This window comes from Anopheles coluzzii, chromosome 3, assembly GCF_943734685.1.
Source record: "Anopheles coluzzii chromosome 3, AcolN3, whole genome shotgun sequence".
Classification (NCBI taxonomy): domain Eukaryota; kingdom Metazoa; phylum Arthropoda; class Insecta; order Diptera; family Culicidae; genus Anopheles; species Anopheles coluzzii.
This window is the reverse complement of record NC_064671.1, coordinates 29,416,770-29,429,307: the sequence shown is the minus strand read 5'-3', so window position 1 is coordinate 29,429,307 and position 12,538 is coordinate 29,416,770. Positions and strand designations below refer to the sequence as shown.

Sequence of the window (12,538 nt, the reverse complement as noted above, 5' to 3'; positions counted from 1 at the left end):
TGTTGATTTTTTTTGTATTTGCTTCGGTCCTTTATTTCGATAGACCATAAATAAGGTTTTATAAGGATGGCATAAAATTTCTCGGTCCTTTCTTACTTCCCTTGACCCGATCAAGAGGTGGAATATGGCTGCGTCTTAGCGAAGGGTACGTGTTTATATTTATCTGTCAATACCGTTTATCTGTCGCTCCTGGTATCATCACAGCTGTGGGGACACATTTTTTCTCATGCAAACACGATGTGATGGAAGTCAATTTTTTTTACAAACGGAATGATCTTTATTATCGCTTTCAAAAGAAACCTGAGACCAACTTCTGAATAGAAAAGCGTGGCAATGAATCAATTTCATCCATCATTAAAAATAGGGTATTTGAGATGTTTTTAAGCTGTGTTGTACTAAATTTCACCATCTCTAGTATTGAGTTTTTTGTCAAATAGAAACACCGATTCTCCGACTTTCCCTTCTGAGCTATTTTTGTAACTTTGCTTTATCCACGCATCCTTCAACCCTTGCCAGTGGAATGAATGCACTTTGATTTTGTGTGAAACCAATCCCTCGTGCTTGTTGATCCACCCAATCGGTTTAGGGTAAGAATTTCAATTTCTCTCTCCAACATCACCGAAGTGTCTAGACATAATAAGCAATGTTTCCCACCTCTCTATGCCACTGCCATTTCACTGTACTGTACGAGACTGCGACTACTTTGCATCGATTACCGCTTTGGTTTGGAATAGCAATTTAGCTTCAGCCGCGAAACCTCACGTCGCTCAAGTTACACCGCAGAATGGTTTTGATAGTGTGGTTTCCCGAGATTGTGTGTGTTCTTTTTTGTTTCTTCCCTTTCGTAATGGATATTGATTGAACGGTACGTGTGACTCGTTACGTACCTGTAACAGCTTCACCCATCGTGAATTGCTCCAAGTGAGATAAAACGAGCGTTCTAAAGATGTTGAACATTGACTATTATGCTCACTTTTACGAAGCGAGAAATTGTTGGGAAGTACCCTGGAAATGAATAAGTTTCGCATAAAAGAGCACTAACTAAGCGATTATCGTCAAGAGTGCTTGAAGTGGCAACTTCCAATTCACACTCCCACTCCCTGGCCTTTTGCCAGCTACTCTGAAACTCTTCACAAAAAAGCTGTTTGCAACCGGTTTATGATCCGATCCGATTGAGTTATTAAATCGGATCCCGCGCGGTAATTAAACAGGCTCGCTTATCTGATTATCGTCCGCATTGACACTCCCGGTTCGGTAACGGCATTGGAAACCGTGAGACTTCTGCCAGGTGGAAAGCTTTTCGTTCGGTGGGCATCAATTTCATAAATTGGCTTTTCTACCGGCGTGTGCTAATGCGGCAAACTCTAATTGGAACAAAAAACTGTTAAATACGAGGCACTTTGTTGTGTAGCAGCTGAGGCAGATTCATTCATTTGGTAATTATGCTTGAAGTGGGGAACTTTGTCTGAATTGTTTTATCTTCAGTTGAATCTCGGCTGGACTGCCAAAGAATGCGTCTTGGGTAAGTAAAAATAGCAAGAAAGTCAGCGATACGCAATACCACAAACGTCGAAGTGCTTCTTTAAACAAGCAAAAGAAATAACCAAAACTATCTCAAACAAATAGAATAATAGAATTGAATAAATAGAATAAATAGTAGCATAGTCGTCAACTCGTACGACTTAACAACATGCCCGTCATGGGTTCAAACCCCAAATGGACCGTGCTGCCATACGTAGGACTGACTATCCTGCTATGGGGGGGTAAAATCCTTAAATCACTGAAAGCCAAGTCCACAAGTGGTACAAGCAGGCCTTGACCGACAACAGTTGTTGAGCCAAAAGAAGAAAAAAAAACCTCAACAAAAAGATGCTCAGGTCAAAACTAACGCAGACATCATAACGCGAAATAAAGTTCACTAAACCTTCAACCATTTTAGCTTGTAGTGAGCTTAACGATTTGTCATCACTGAGATAGCTGCTGACTTGTGTACGTTTCGTTTGAGTTGTTTCTTTTTCAGGATGAACCTGAATAAATCTTCAGTACGTTTCTTTCAGCAAAGGAATGTGACATCGGTATCGCCAAGCTAACTTTGCAACTCAGTTGTAATCTAACGACATGGCAGTAATGGCAGCAGTTTTTGAAATATAAAAAGCATACAATGTACCTGTTGTAAGTAAAATAAAGTGAAATGATCTTTTGAAAGCATAAAAAACAGCTTTTGTGCAAATAGAACGTTCAAACTTGCAATGGAATGTCACAAGAATTCAAAAGTATGTTTACTTTTAGAACCTTAATAGACTCTGTTTAAGCTGCGTGTAACACCTATTTACAAAAGGATACACATGGATCGCCCGTTTCAATGAAATAGTTAATCAGAAGAAAGATGAAGAAATGAAAAAAATTACATCATACCCTATTATTAAGAAAACATTGTGAAATATATTAAACGATAGTTGAACAACAGCATGTATAATTCTTTCAGATGTGAGAGAAAGAAAGAAAGAGGGCCAAAAGCAAAGTACTCTGAAGATTGATGAAATTGGTATAATCGGCTTTGGTGATGACTCACAGGATAATGCATTTGGCTGTAACTGAGTCAGCGTTTTTACTACGTTTGAATGGTACCGGACCGAAGCAAAGCCGAAACCACATTGTAACAAAGAGTGCTGGTACTATGAGGAATGTTTATCAAATTTAAAATGCACATTATCAGAGCTTTCTTTTCAAGACTGTTCTTGGTTTTCATATGTCAGCTCCAAGAAAAACAAAGGAATGTTACTTTTAAACTATTTACGAGCTAGCCGTTCTAAATTTTCCATGAATATTTTCTTCAAATGTTCTTATTCCGTTAAGAAAAGAGAATAATATCTACAGAACACAATCTGTTCTCACATTTTATTATATTATCTGTTCTCACAAGTAATATTATCATATCTGGTTAACATTGAACCATATAACATATTTTGCTTGTAGTTCAAAAAAGAATGTTTTATACGAGTAACCAACATGATTGTTTAAAAAAAAAATGAATGTAACAATAAAGAAACATCATAACATATTTGTTATGAATATGAAAAAATAATCAGCTTTTTTTCTAAATCTAGACTAAAGCGATTAACAATAAGAACTATTGCTATCCAAAGTCACATGGTAAGGGTACGAAACTGACTTCATTCTGTGTATGCATGTGTGAGTGCTTATACCTGAAAACTTCTTTGCACATCATGTTGAACGACCGTCGTCGATATGGCTCGTCACGATAGCGTATCGCAAAATTGGGAAGCGAAGGTTTATGTGTTACTCACTTCCATTCATCAGCTGGCACGATGTGACCACTTTCTGGACAAGAGTGTTGGTATGTTTGGAAATGGATAGAAAAACGAAGAATGATTACAAACAAAAAAAAAACGAGTACGAGCTAGGTGTGACTTGACGGTGGCATTTCAATTATCGCAAGAATTTGTAAACTTACCTTCCGACGAATGAAATCAATGTCCACTCTTTGGGATATCTGGTGCGTGTGACCATACTCATGAAATTCGTTGTTTTTAATTCGTTTCATAAAAAGAGCGTGAAACCCATACGCATTGAGAGTAATTGGAAATCGTATCAGTGAACGTAGGTATTTGAGCAGAATCAATTCGGTTGAAATGTGGGAAAATGGTGTTGGCATAGTAATTTCGTAATTCTATGGATTTCAAAATATTTCACTGAACAAAATTTGTTAACAAAAAGCGCATAGATTGATACCAGAAAAAGTGTTGTTAAAATATTCCCCATTGTGCTCGTCGTTGTTCATGACGCATTCACACAACTGAATGAGCTTTACAAATGCAATTATTCGCACTTTGAAACATTTTTTTAGTTTTTCCAGCACATTGTTTGTTTGGTTGCAATTTACACTAAACATTGTTTGCAAATTCCAAACGACAAACCATTATATAATTTTCTTCACATCTTTCAACTTTAGGGAAATTATACGGTTCCCTAACACTGGCACAGGGGCTTCGGATGAGCTTTAGAAAGGCGTCTTACTCGGTTGAGGTTCAGGATACAAGAGAGCGTTTATTCGCTATTGTCACATCGAGGCGCATAAGGACAAGTATCTTATGCGCCTTGTTTACGCCCACGAGTTGGGCGATTATATTATAATGCTGCTATCGAGCAGTTTCCTAATGCTGCTATCGAGCAGTTCCCTAATCTTGCTGTCGAGCAGTTTCCTAACATAGTTCCCTACATCACTTCCCCCTTTAAAAATTAATAGCGCTGCGGTATTGTGATCGAACGGCCGAATCGTGTAGTGTACGTTTTTTTTATCATGCCCTGTCGTGTTTGTTTCCGAGAGAGGATCTTCTTGAGCGATTGGTTGTTCCTGTGTGTCTATGTGTGCTGCCTTTACACGATCTATCGATACATCGACGTTTCGACCTCTAACGCATATGACGAACGTTTTCTCTTTTTTACTAATGATCCTAAAGGGTCCGTCGTACGGAGGTGTTAGTGTCGGTCTAACGGCATCAATACGAAGCCACACATGCGTGCACGATTGCAACTCTGTTTGAACGTATGGTTGGGATTTGTTGTGGTGCTGAGTTTGTGTTGCTTTTACATGGCTCATTATTTTTTTTAGCTTGTCAACGTATTCCGGGGTCGCGTTTACGTGAGATTTACTAGTATCAAAAAACTCTCCGGGTAAACGAAGCGTTGTTCCGTACGTAAGCTCTGCTACAGTTGCGCCGATATCTTTTTTTATTGTTGACCTTAGACCCAATAATACGATTGGTAATACCTCAGTCCATCGTGTACGGTCGTGGCACATTATTGCGGATTTTAACTGTCGGTGTACTCGTTCGATCTGACCATTAGCTTGCGGATGATAAGGTGTTGTTCGTAAGTGATCTATGCCCAGTGTTACAAATATTTGTTTAAAGAGCTCCGACTCGAATTGTCTGCCTTGATCTGTTGTAACTTTCGCTGGCACTCCGAATCTCGATACCCAATGATTTACAAATGCTTTTGTTACGGTTTCTGCAGTCATGTTAGGAAGTGGAATTGCTTCGGGCCAACGAGTGATTTTGTCTATCATTGTTAGACAATAAAGATTCCCTTCTGATGGTGGTAATGGGCCTATTAAGTCGATATGGACGTGATAAAATCTGTGATCTGGTACGTTTATATGATTTATCGGAGTGTGATTGTGACGTATGATTTTAGTTTTTTGGCATGCTAAACAGTGTGTGACGAAATGTTTGCAATCTTTGCGCATGGAAGGCCAAACGAATCTTTCGGAGATCATTTGTGTTGTTGCTTTTATTCCCGGGTGCGATATATTATGTAGTTTTTCTATAATTCGTCTTCTGAGCGGCAGGGGAACGAATGGCCTTATTTTTGCGGTAGATGTGTCGCAGAAAATTGCCGTTTTTGTTCCGGGCATGTTGAGCTCTTTCAGTGTTAGTGTTGTGTTTGCAGGTGCATTTTTTAAATATTGCATTGTTTCGGTGTCACTGCGTTGGAGCTTTGCCATGTGTTCGTAGTCTATAGTATGAGTGTTAATAGCGTCAACTCTGCTTAACATATCCGCGATTATGTTTTTTTCGCCGGAAACGTGACGGATGTCTGTCGTGTATTCGCTGATGAAGCAGAGTCTGCGTTGTTGCGTTGGATTAGCTCTTTCTGGGCGTTGTTGGAAGGCAGTTATTAATGGCTTGTGATCCGTGTATACGCAAAATTCTCGTGCTTCAAGTAAGTCTTTAAAATATCGCACTGATTCGTAAATGGCATATAACTCTCGGTCGTACGTGCTTGCCTTTTGCAAACAAGGTGATAGGCATTTAGAAAAAAAAGCTAAGGGTTATGGACCGTTTTTGTCGATCTGTTGGAGGACACCACCGATCGCATGATTTGAAGCGTCTACGTTAAGAGCGAGTGTGGTAGTGTCATTGCGCTTATTTCCTTTGATCATTTTTTGTAAAATATTTTGCGTATGAGCGGCGTGTGGCATGAATCGACGGTAAAAATTGATTGCCCCGAGGAATCTTTTAAGCTGTTTAGCCATCACCGGCTTAGGAAAGTCTATTATTGCTTGTACTTTATCTTTTTTGGGGTTTATGCCTTTGGCGGTTATGGTGTGCCCTAAAAAGTTTACGCTTGATTGACCAATCTGACACTTGTCGGCGTTGATCGCTAGCCCGTTGTCGCGTAATCGCTTAAAAACGGTTCTAATATGCTCTTTATGTTTTTCGGCATTTGGGGAAGCAATACATATATCGTCTATATAAGGGAAAACGAAATCTAGGTCGCCAAAAATTGCATGTAAATGCCGTTGTAAAGTTTGCCCAGCGTTCCTTAAGCCAAACGTCATGAACATAAATTCATATAGGCCGAACGGAGTGGTTATAGCAGTTTTTGGTATATCCTTTCTCGCTACCGGTATCTGGTGATACGCTCTTTGGAGATCAATACATGTGAAAATGTGAGCTCCACTGAGAATGTTACTCACGTCCTGAATGTTCGGGACTGGGTAGCGATCGGGAATGGTAACGGCGTTAAGGCTTCGGTAGTCTCCACACGGTCTCCACGAGCCATCTGATTTTTTTACCATATGTAATGGGCTTGCCCAGTTGCTCTTTGACGGTCTACAAATACCCTGCTTGACGAGGAACTGAAATTCAGTTTTTGCCTCTTTCATTTTTTCTAACGGCAATCTACGCGGGCGATTAAAAATTGGCGGACCTGTTGTTAATATTTGGTGTTCAACTTGGTGACAAGGTTTTTTTAGTGTGTTCAGCTTCGTTATATCGCGAAACTCTTCTAATATTGTCACAAAGGGATTTTCGGTCGAGAAAGCTTTTATGGTGGGTATATCTACTGCATTTATGTTGCATATTTCACTGTTTGTCTTATTATCGACCAATCTTTTTCTTTTCACGTCAACAAGCAAATCGGAATGAGCAAGAAAGTCTGCGCCAATAATTGGGCTTCCTACATCCGCTATGACAAAATCCCATGTGAACTGCCGTGCTAATCCGAGGTCAACGGTCATACGCTTAGTGCCGTAGGTGGCTATGGATGTATTGTTCGCGGCGAATAGTGTTCGTTTAGAAGTTTTGGTTCGTTCACGCGCGGTAGGGGGAATGACCGAAATATCGGCACCGGAGTCGATCAGGTAGCGATTGCACGAGCTATTATCTACTATGTGAACTCTACGAATGTGTATAGGCACTTGTGTAGCGGTGTGTTTTAGAGTGTTACCGGAAGTGGGGTTCGGAGTGTTACCGGGGATGTGGTTCGGAGTGTTACCGGAAGTATGGTTAGTGTGATCCTGGCTCTTATTAATAAATGTGTTGCGCAGATTAGTTCGGAGTGGTTCTTTTGTGGGGTTATAATGATCGGATTCGAAAGTAAATGATACGCGTTTGCGGTTGGAACTACTTACGGTTTGTTCCTTGAGTATACCGGCATACCTTCCTCGAAAAAAATGCATGGGCTGCTGCTGTCGCCTTCCTTCTCTTTCTCGCATTTTTCCGCTTTCGCTCCATGCTGAAGGTGGTACCAGCATATCCATCTACGGCTGTGGGATGAGAACGGCTGTCGATAACCGCGCGATGAACTCCTTCGGTCCCTTGACCTTGATGTGTAGCGGGGGCGTGACGTGTGCTGCGATGGGCGTCGGTCCACTGATAGTATTTCGTCCATCCGTTGAGAAAGTTCCTCGATTCGGTATTCCAGTGATGCAATGTAATCGGGCGTTGTGTGAGTTGTATGCTGCGTACGGATTTCATCTCGTTGTACTGCAGCAATGTCGGTACGTGGCATCTCCATGATTTTGTCGGCCACGTTCGCCTGATCGTCGAGCTTTGCGTTGGGTATGGCAGTGATGATGGACCGCACGGTGCTTGGCAGTGCGCGGAGCCATAAGTTGAGCAACACACTTTCTGGACATTCTTCTCCGCCTAACCTTCGCATCTCGGACAGCAGCATGCTAGGCTTCCGGTCGCCCAAGGAAATGCCAGATAGGAGGCTGGTTAAGCGTTGGTTTTCCGATGGCTGGAAATACGCCAGTACGGCGTTTTTCAGCGTCTGGTTACGATCGGTGATCTCGCTTTTGTTGCACTTAGCGATGGCCGCATAAACATATTTGGCACGGTTACCAAGCGCCACGATGATGGTGTTGAACTTTTGCTTGTCCGATTTTACGTCGTTTACGCTAAATGCTGCTTCCAGACAGAGGAACCAGGTATCGACATCGTCCGCGTCGAAATCGGGGATAGTGATTTTTGATATCACGTGCCTTTCCTCCGTCTCCGTCTTGACACCTGCATGGGAAGTGCAGGGAACCGCGCTCGGCGCGGTAGGGAACGCTGCTTCGGGATTCATCTCGTGTCACAGGCGCAAAAAAAAACACGGTCGCTTCGCGGGACGGATGTTTAGCCTGAGCTTTTAGATTTCACTATCACGTCGGGGTCACCACTTTAGGGAAATTATACGGTTCCCTAACACTGGCACAGGGGCTTCGGATGAGCTTTAGAAAGGCGTCTTACTCGGTTGAGGTTCAGGATACAAGAGAGCGTTTATTCGCTATTGTCACATCGAGGCGCATAAGGACAAGTATCTTATGCGCCTTGTTTACGCCCACGAGTTGGGCGATTATATTATAATGCTGCTATCGAGCAGTTTCCTAATGCTGCTATCGAGCAGTTCCCTAATCTTGCTGTCGAGCAGTTTCCTAACATAGTTCCCTACACAACCAAAACAATTTCCTTTAAATTGCGTTGACTAAACGAGTTTAACGAGACTATGAAAAACGTTTATTATTATTATTTTCTGCAAACATTTGTCAAATTGGAACATGCAAAGCTCAAACAGTCTGTTGTGGTGAATTTCAAAGTAATTTATAGAAACACACTACTCTAAATGTGTTAACAAAATAGCTAAAAAATAACGCAAAGTGCACACAGATGAAAGTGTGTAATATGTTTGCTCCCGTGACAATACAGAAACGGGGAATGGATTTTGTGTTTTGGGTACCTCAAGGTAGGTGGCTTGGGATGCTGCTTTGTGTGTGATAAATTGACACTAATACTTGGTGGTGGAGGATACTGGGTTGACTGCAGTCGGAGAGTAAGTTGTTCGTTCAGTACATCGCACACATCTGCAGATGTGTTTTACTGTCTCTTCATTTTTCCGAGGATAATTTTCCATTGTGACAGTGTGTTTTGAAAACTTCCAGAAAATAGGATCCATTTGTGAGATATGTGAGATATATACCTTATTTTTCCTAGAACTGCAACAGAACAAGCTATTCTGCCATTACATTTTCTACAACAGCAGACCGTGTGCAACAAGGAGGCATGTTAATTTTTAAGATCACTGGGTAAGAATAAAGTTGTTTGCTGTGCTGACGCAACAAAATGGGAACAATTTACATAAGACTAGCGTTTCAAGAGCTCACGAAATAAGTGGGACGTTTTTGTGGTGTATTTTTGGCTATACTAGAAAGAAAGGTGTCAAATATATGAAAGTGGTTCCTAGCAAAACCCACGTATGGACACCTAATGGCGAAGAGTGAAAGAATTGTGCCTTCTCATGCAGCTGGTGTAAGTTTAAGTGCCTTCATAAAACCAATCTATAGAGCTTTATCTCTGAACATGTTTTCAGCACGAAAACAGCTATGCGGGTAAGTTATTTACATGATACAATTCAAAAGAAAGAAATGAAGACAGACGAGTGGATAATTTATGGGTGGCAGTTGCAATGCTTTTTTTTACAGATTTATTTTAAACGGTGAGTGCTACATAAAGTAAAAATATCTTAAGTTGCGGATAATGGTTTAACAAAATATTACTCATAAAATGATATGGTTGCCACGCTCATAACATCTTATTTTCTCGTTTTTCACATAAAGCCCTATTTATATGGAAAATGACGCTTTTGTTACTGCCGGGATTTAAGGCACTGCATCCTTTGCGGCGTATTCTCCCATTTGCTCAATCATGGTTCTCTATGGTAAAGTTTTAAAAAGTTGTTAGGTTTAATAGCTATTCCACCTCATGGTAACTGTTCCCGGCACGTCAGGGCAATTAACCCGTAACGGTGCTCTCGTCGAAGCGAGGACGATTGGAAGCAACTCTGATCCTTTCGATCCCAAAGCCAACCAAATAAATGAGGCTTATTTTCTTGGCTGTGAGAAGTTCCATTTATTGCTCATTTTTAACGCGCGAGCCCTTCTCGCAGCGCGTGCTATTGTAGCGATGCGTAATTTACACATACGTGAGAAGGCTGGCCTAACATTTTTACTTCCTAAACTAACTTAGTTTCTTAATTAATTAATTAAACCTAAAATTCTACCTTACTAATCCTTAAATAATTGTATGACCCGACTTCAATTTCCTAAATTCACATAATTTGATTCATTTCTTACTATAAATTAATCCAAATTAAACCTAACGCTCCTACGCTTAACCCTTATTACTTCCTATGCTCTATATTGTCGCTTACTTCCGTTATCTAGATAGGATACGCTTACGCGCGCATCTCGGGCATTGCTCTTCCGAGAAGAGCAATTCGAGAGCGGCGCGCCGTTGAACCGATCCTAGCCGTTCGCTCATTCCTAGCTTGCCCTCTCCTTCTAACATGCCATTCTGCCACGTTTAGCCTCTCTCTCTCATCCTAGCCTCCTGAGAGCGGCACATCGTTAGATCAGAGGAGTCAAACTAGTAGGGGGTAGCGAACCACTACCGGGCTAGTACAAATATTATATTTTCGTCAGCGACAGAAACCTTTTTTTGTTCATGCCTGCGTGTGTATGAGCGCAGGAGCAAATGCGATCACTTCAGAGAAGAAAGTTGAGATTTCATTTTTAATGCCAGTACGAGCATATTCGTGCATCCATGCGAACGAGTACCGACGAGATAGCGTTGTAAAAGAAAATCACTTTCACATCTTCACACACGTATCTGAACTAATTAGAGTCTGATTTTTGTGACACCACGGGCAAAGGGAAAGGTTTCTCCACTTTCTATTTTGATGCACGAAAGGCATGTGATTGACGAAAGGACGAGACAACTTCTCGAAACGGTACTTTTTCTCGGTTTTCAAGGGAAATAATGCCGGAAAAATAGGAAAGACTACGCACGTTGTTGAAAATTGTATGAAGATGGGGCATACTTGTTGTTCATGCATGGCTTTCAAACGAGTTTTGGCCTTGGAATCATGTCCTAGGAATTATTAAAAGTCTATGACTTAACTGCGAAGTGTTGAAAAGTTGTTGTGTAAATGTGCGGAAGAGGCAGTTTTATAGATTAATTTTCCCTCGCTCTTCTTACTACAATGAATGCACAAAAACTCTACTTAAAAGAGCTTAACAAACTTTGAAATGGCAGCCTCGATACTCTGAACACTAGGTTGAAAGGATGAAATGTGTAGCCTTTTTGAACCTGAAATGCTATTACTGCATCATTTTGCCGAAACCCTCTCCCAATTGTTCTTTGCAACTTTGCTGTATGAGGGAACATTTCACCTATTAACTTCATGATAGGATTGCAGCTACTGTGTTCTTTCATCAAAAGTCCACGAAAATAGACTGATGGGTAGAGCCGTGTAGTGCGTTCAGGCGGAAAAGAGCTAGCAAAGGCTGATGATGTGTCACACAGCCCAGTTGATAATAATATATTACAAAAACCGAAACATGTAATTGACCCTTTGAGAAGCTGGGACGAGAAAAGTTAACCTGAAATAAAGTGTACTGTTGAATAAATATTGTGTAACTATCACGTGCTCTTTCCAGCAATTCGATTGTACCCAACGCATAGTTCCCCCGTGACGTCATTAAATTCCAGTGCAGCGAAATAGTTTATTTATTTATTTATTTATTTATTTATTTTTCATACACAACCAACGGACCATCGTGTCTAATCGGCAACCTTATAAATAAATTAAGATTTATATTACAATGATCATTTATAACATATAAATAGACCTCTAGCTAACATTAAATGTGACGTAGACGCAATTTCTCCTTGAACGTAGAAGTAGACATACTAAAATCGAACAAATCTAACACTTCATTGAACTCGAGGGACATACGTATAATGGGGTGTCCCTGGCTATGGTTGTTGCGGGTACGCGGTACACGGAGATGGAAATTGGATCTAAGAATCCGACAGGGAGCGAACAAATTGATGCTGGCTAGTAATGCCGGGGAATCGATCTCTCCGTTAAGGAGCCGGAATATGAAAAGGCATTGGGCGTTTTTACGTCGAGAGCAGAGTGGTTCAAGACCGAGAAGCAGACACCGCCGATGGTAGGTGGGCCGAGCGTGGTGGGATTGCCATGGAAGGAGTCGAACCGCGTACCTGGTGAGTCTCCGTTGAATGGCTTCGAGGCGATTGATGTCACCAACACCAAGCGGGCACCAGATCGGACAGCAGTACTCCAGGCACGACCTTACGATGGCACAGAAGATAGACTTGACGCACATGGGATCGGTAAACTCGCTACAGGTCCGCGTAATTAAACCAAGTAGCTGATTTCCCTT

At 41.3% G+C, this 12,538-nt stretch overlaps 1 protein-coding gene across 2 annotated transcripts in view; it reads left to right on the top strand.

Annotated features, from left to right (window-relative positions):
• LOC120957536 (zwei Ig domain protein zig-8-like) overlaps positions 1-12,538 on the top strand; it is a 316,504-nt gene that overhangs the window by 226,334 nt on the left and 77,632 nt on the right. The gene's annotated exons all lie outside the window — the stretch shown is intronic.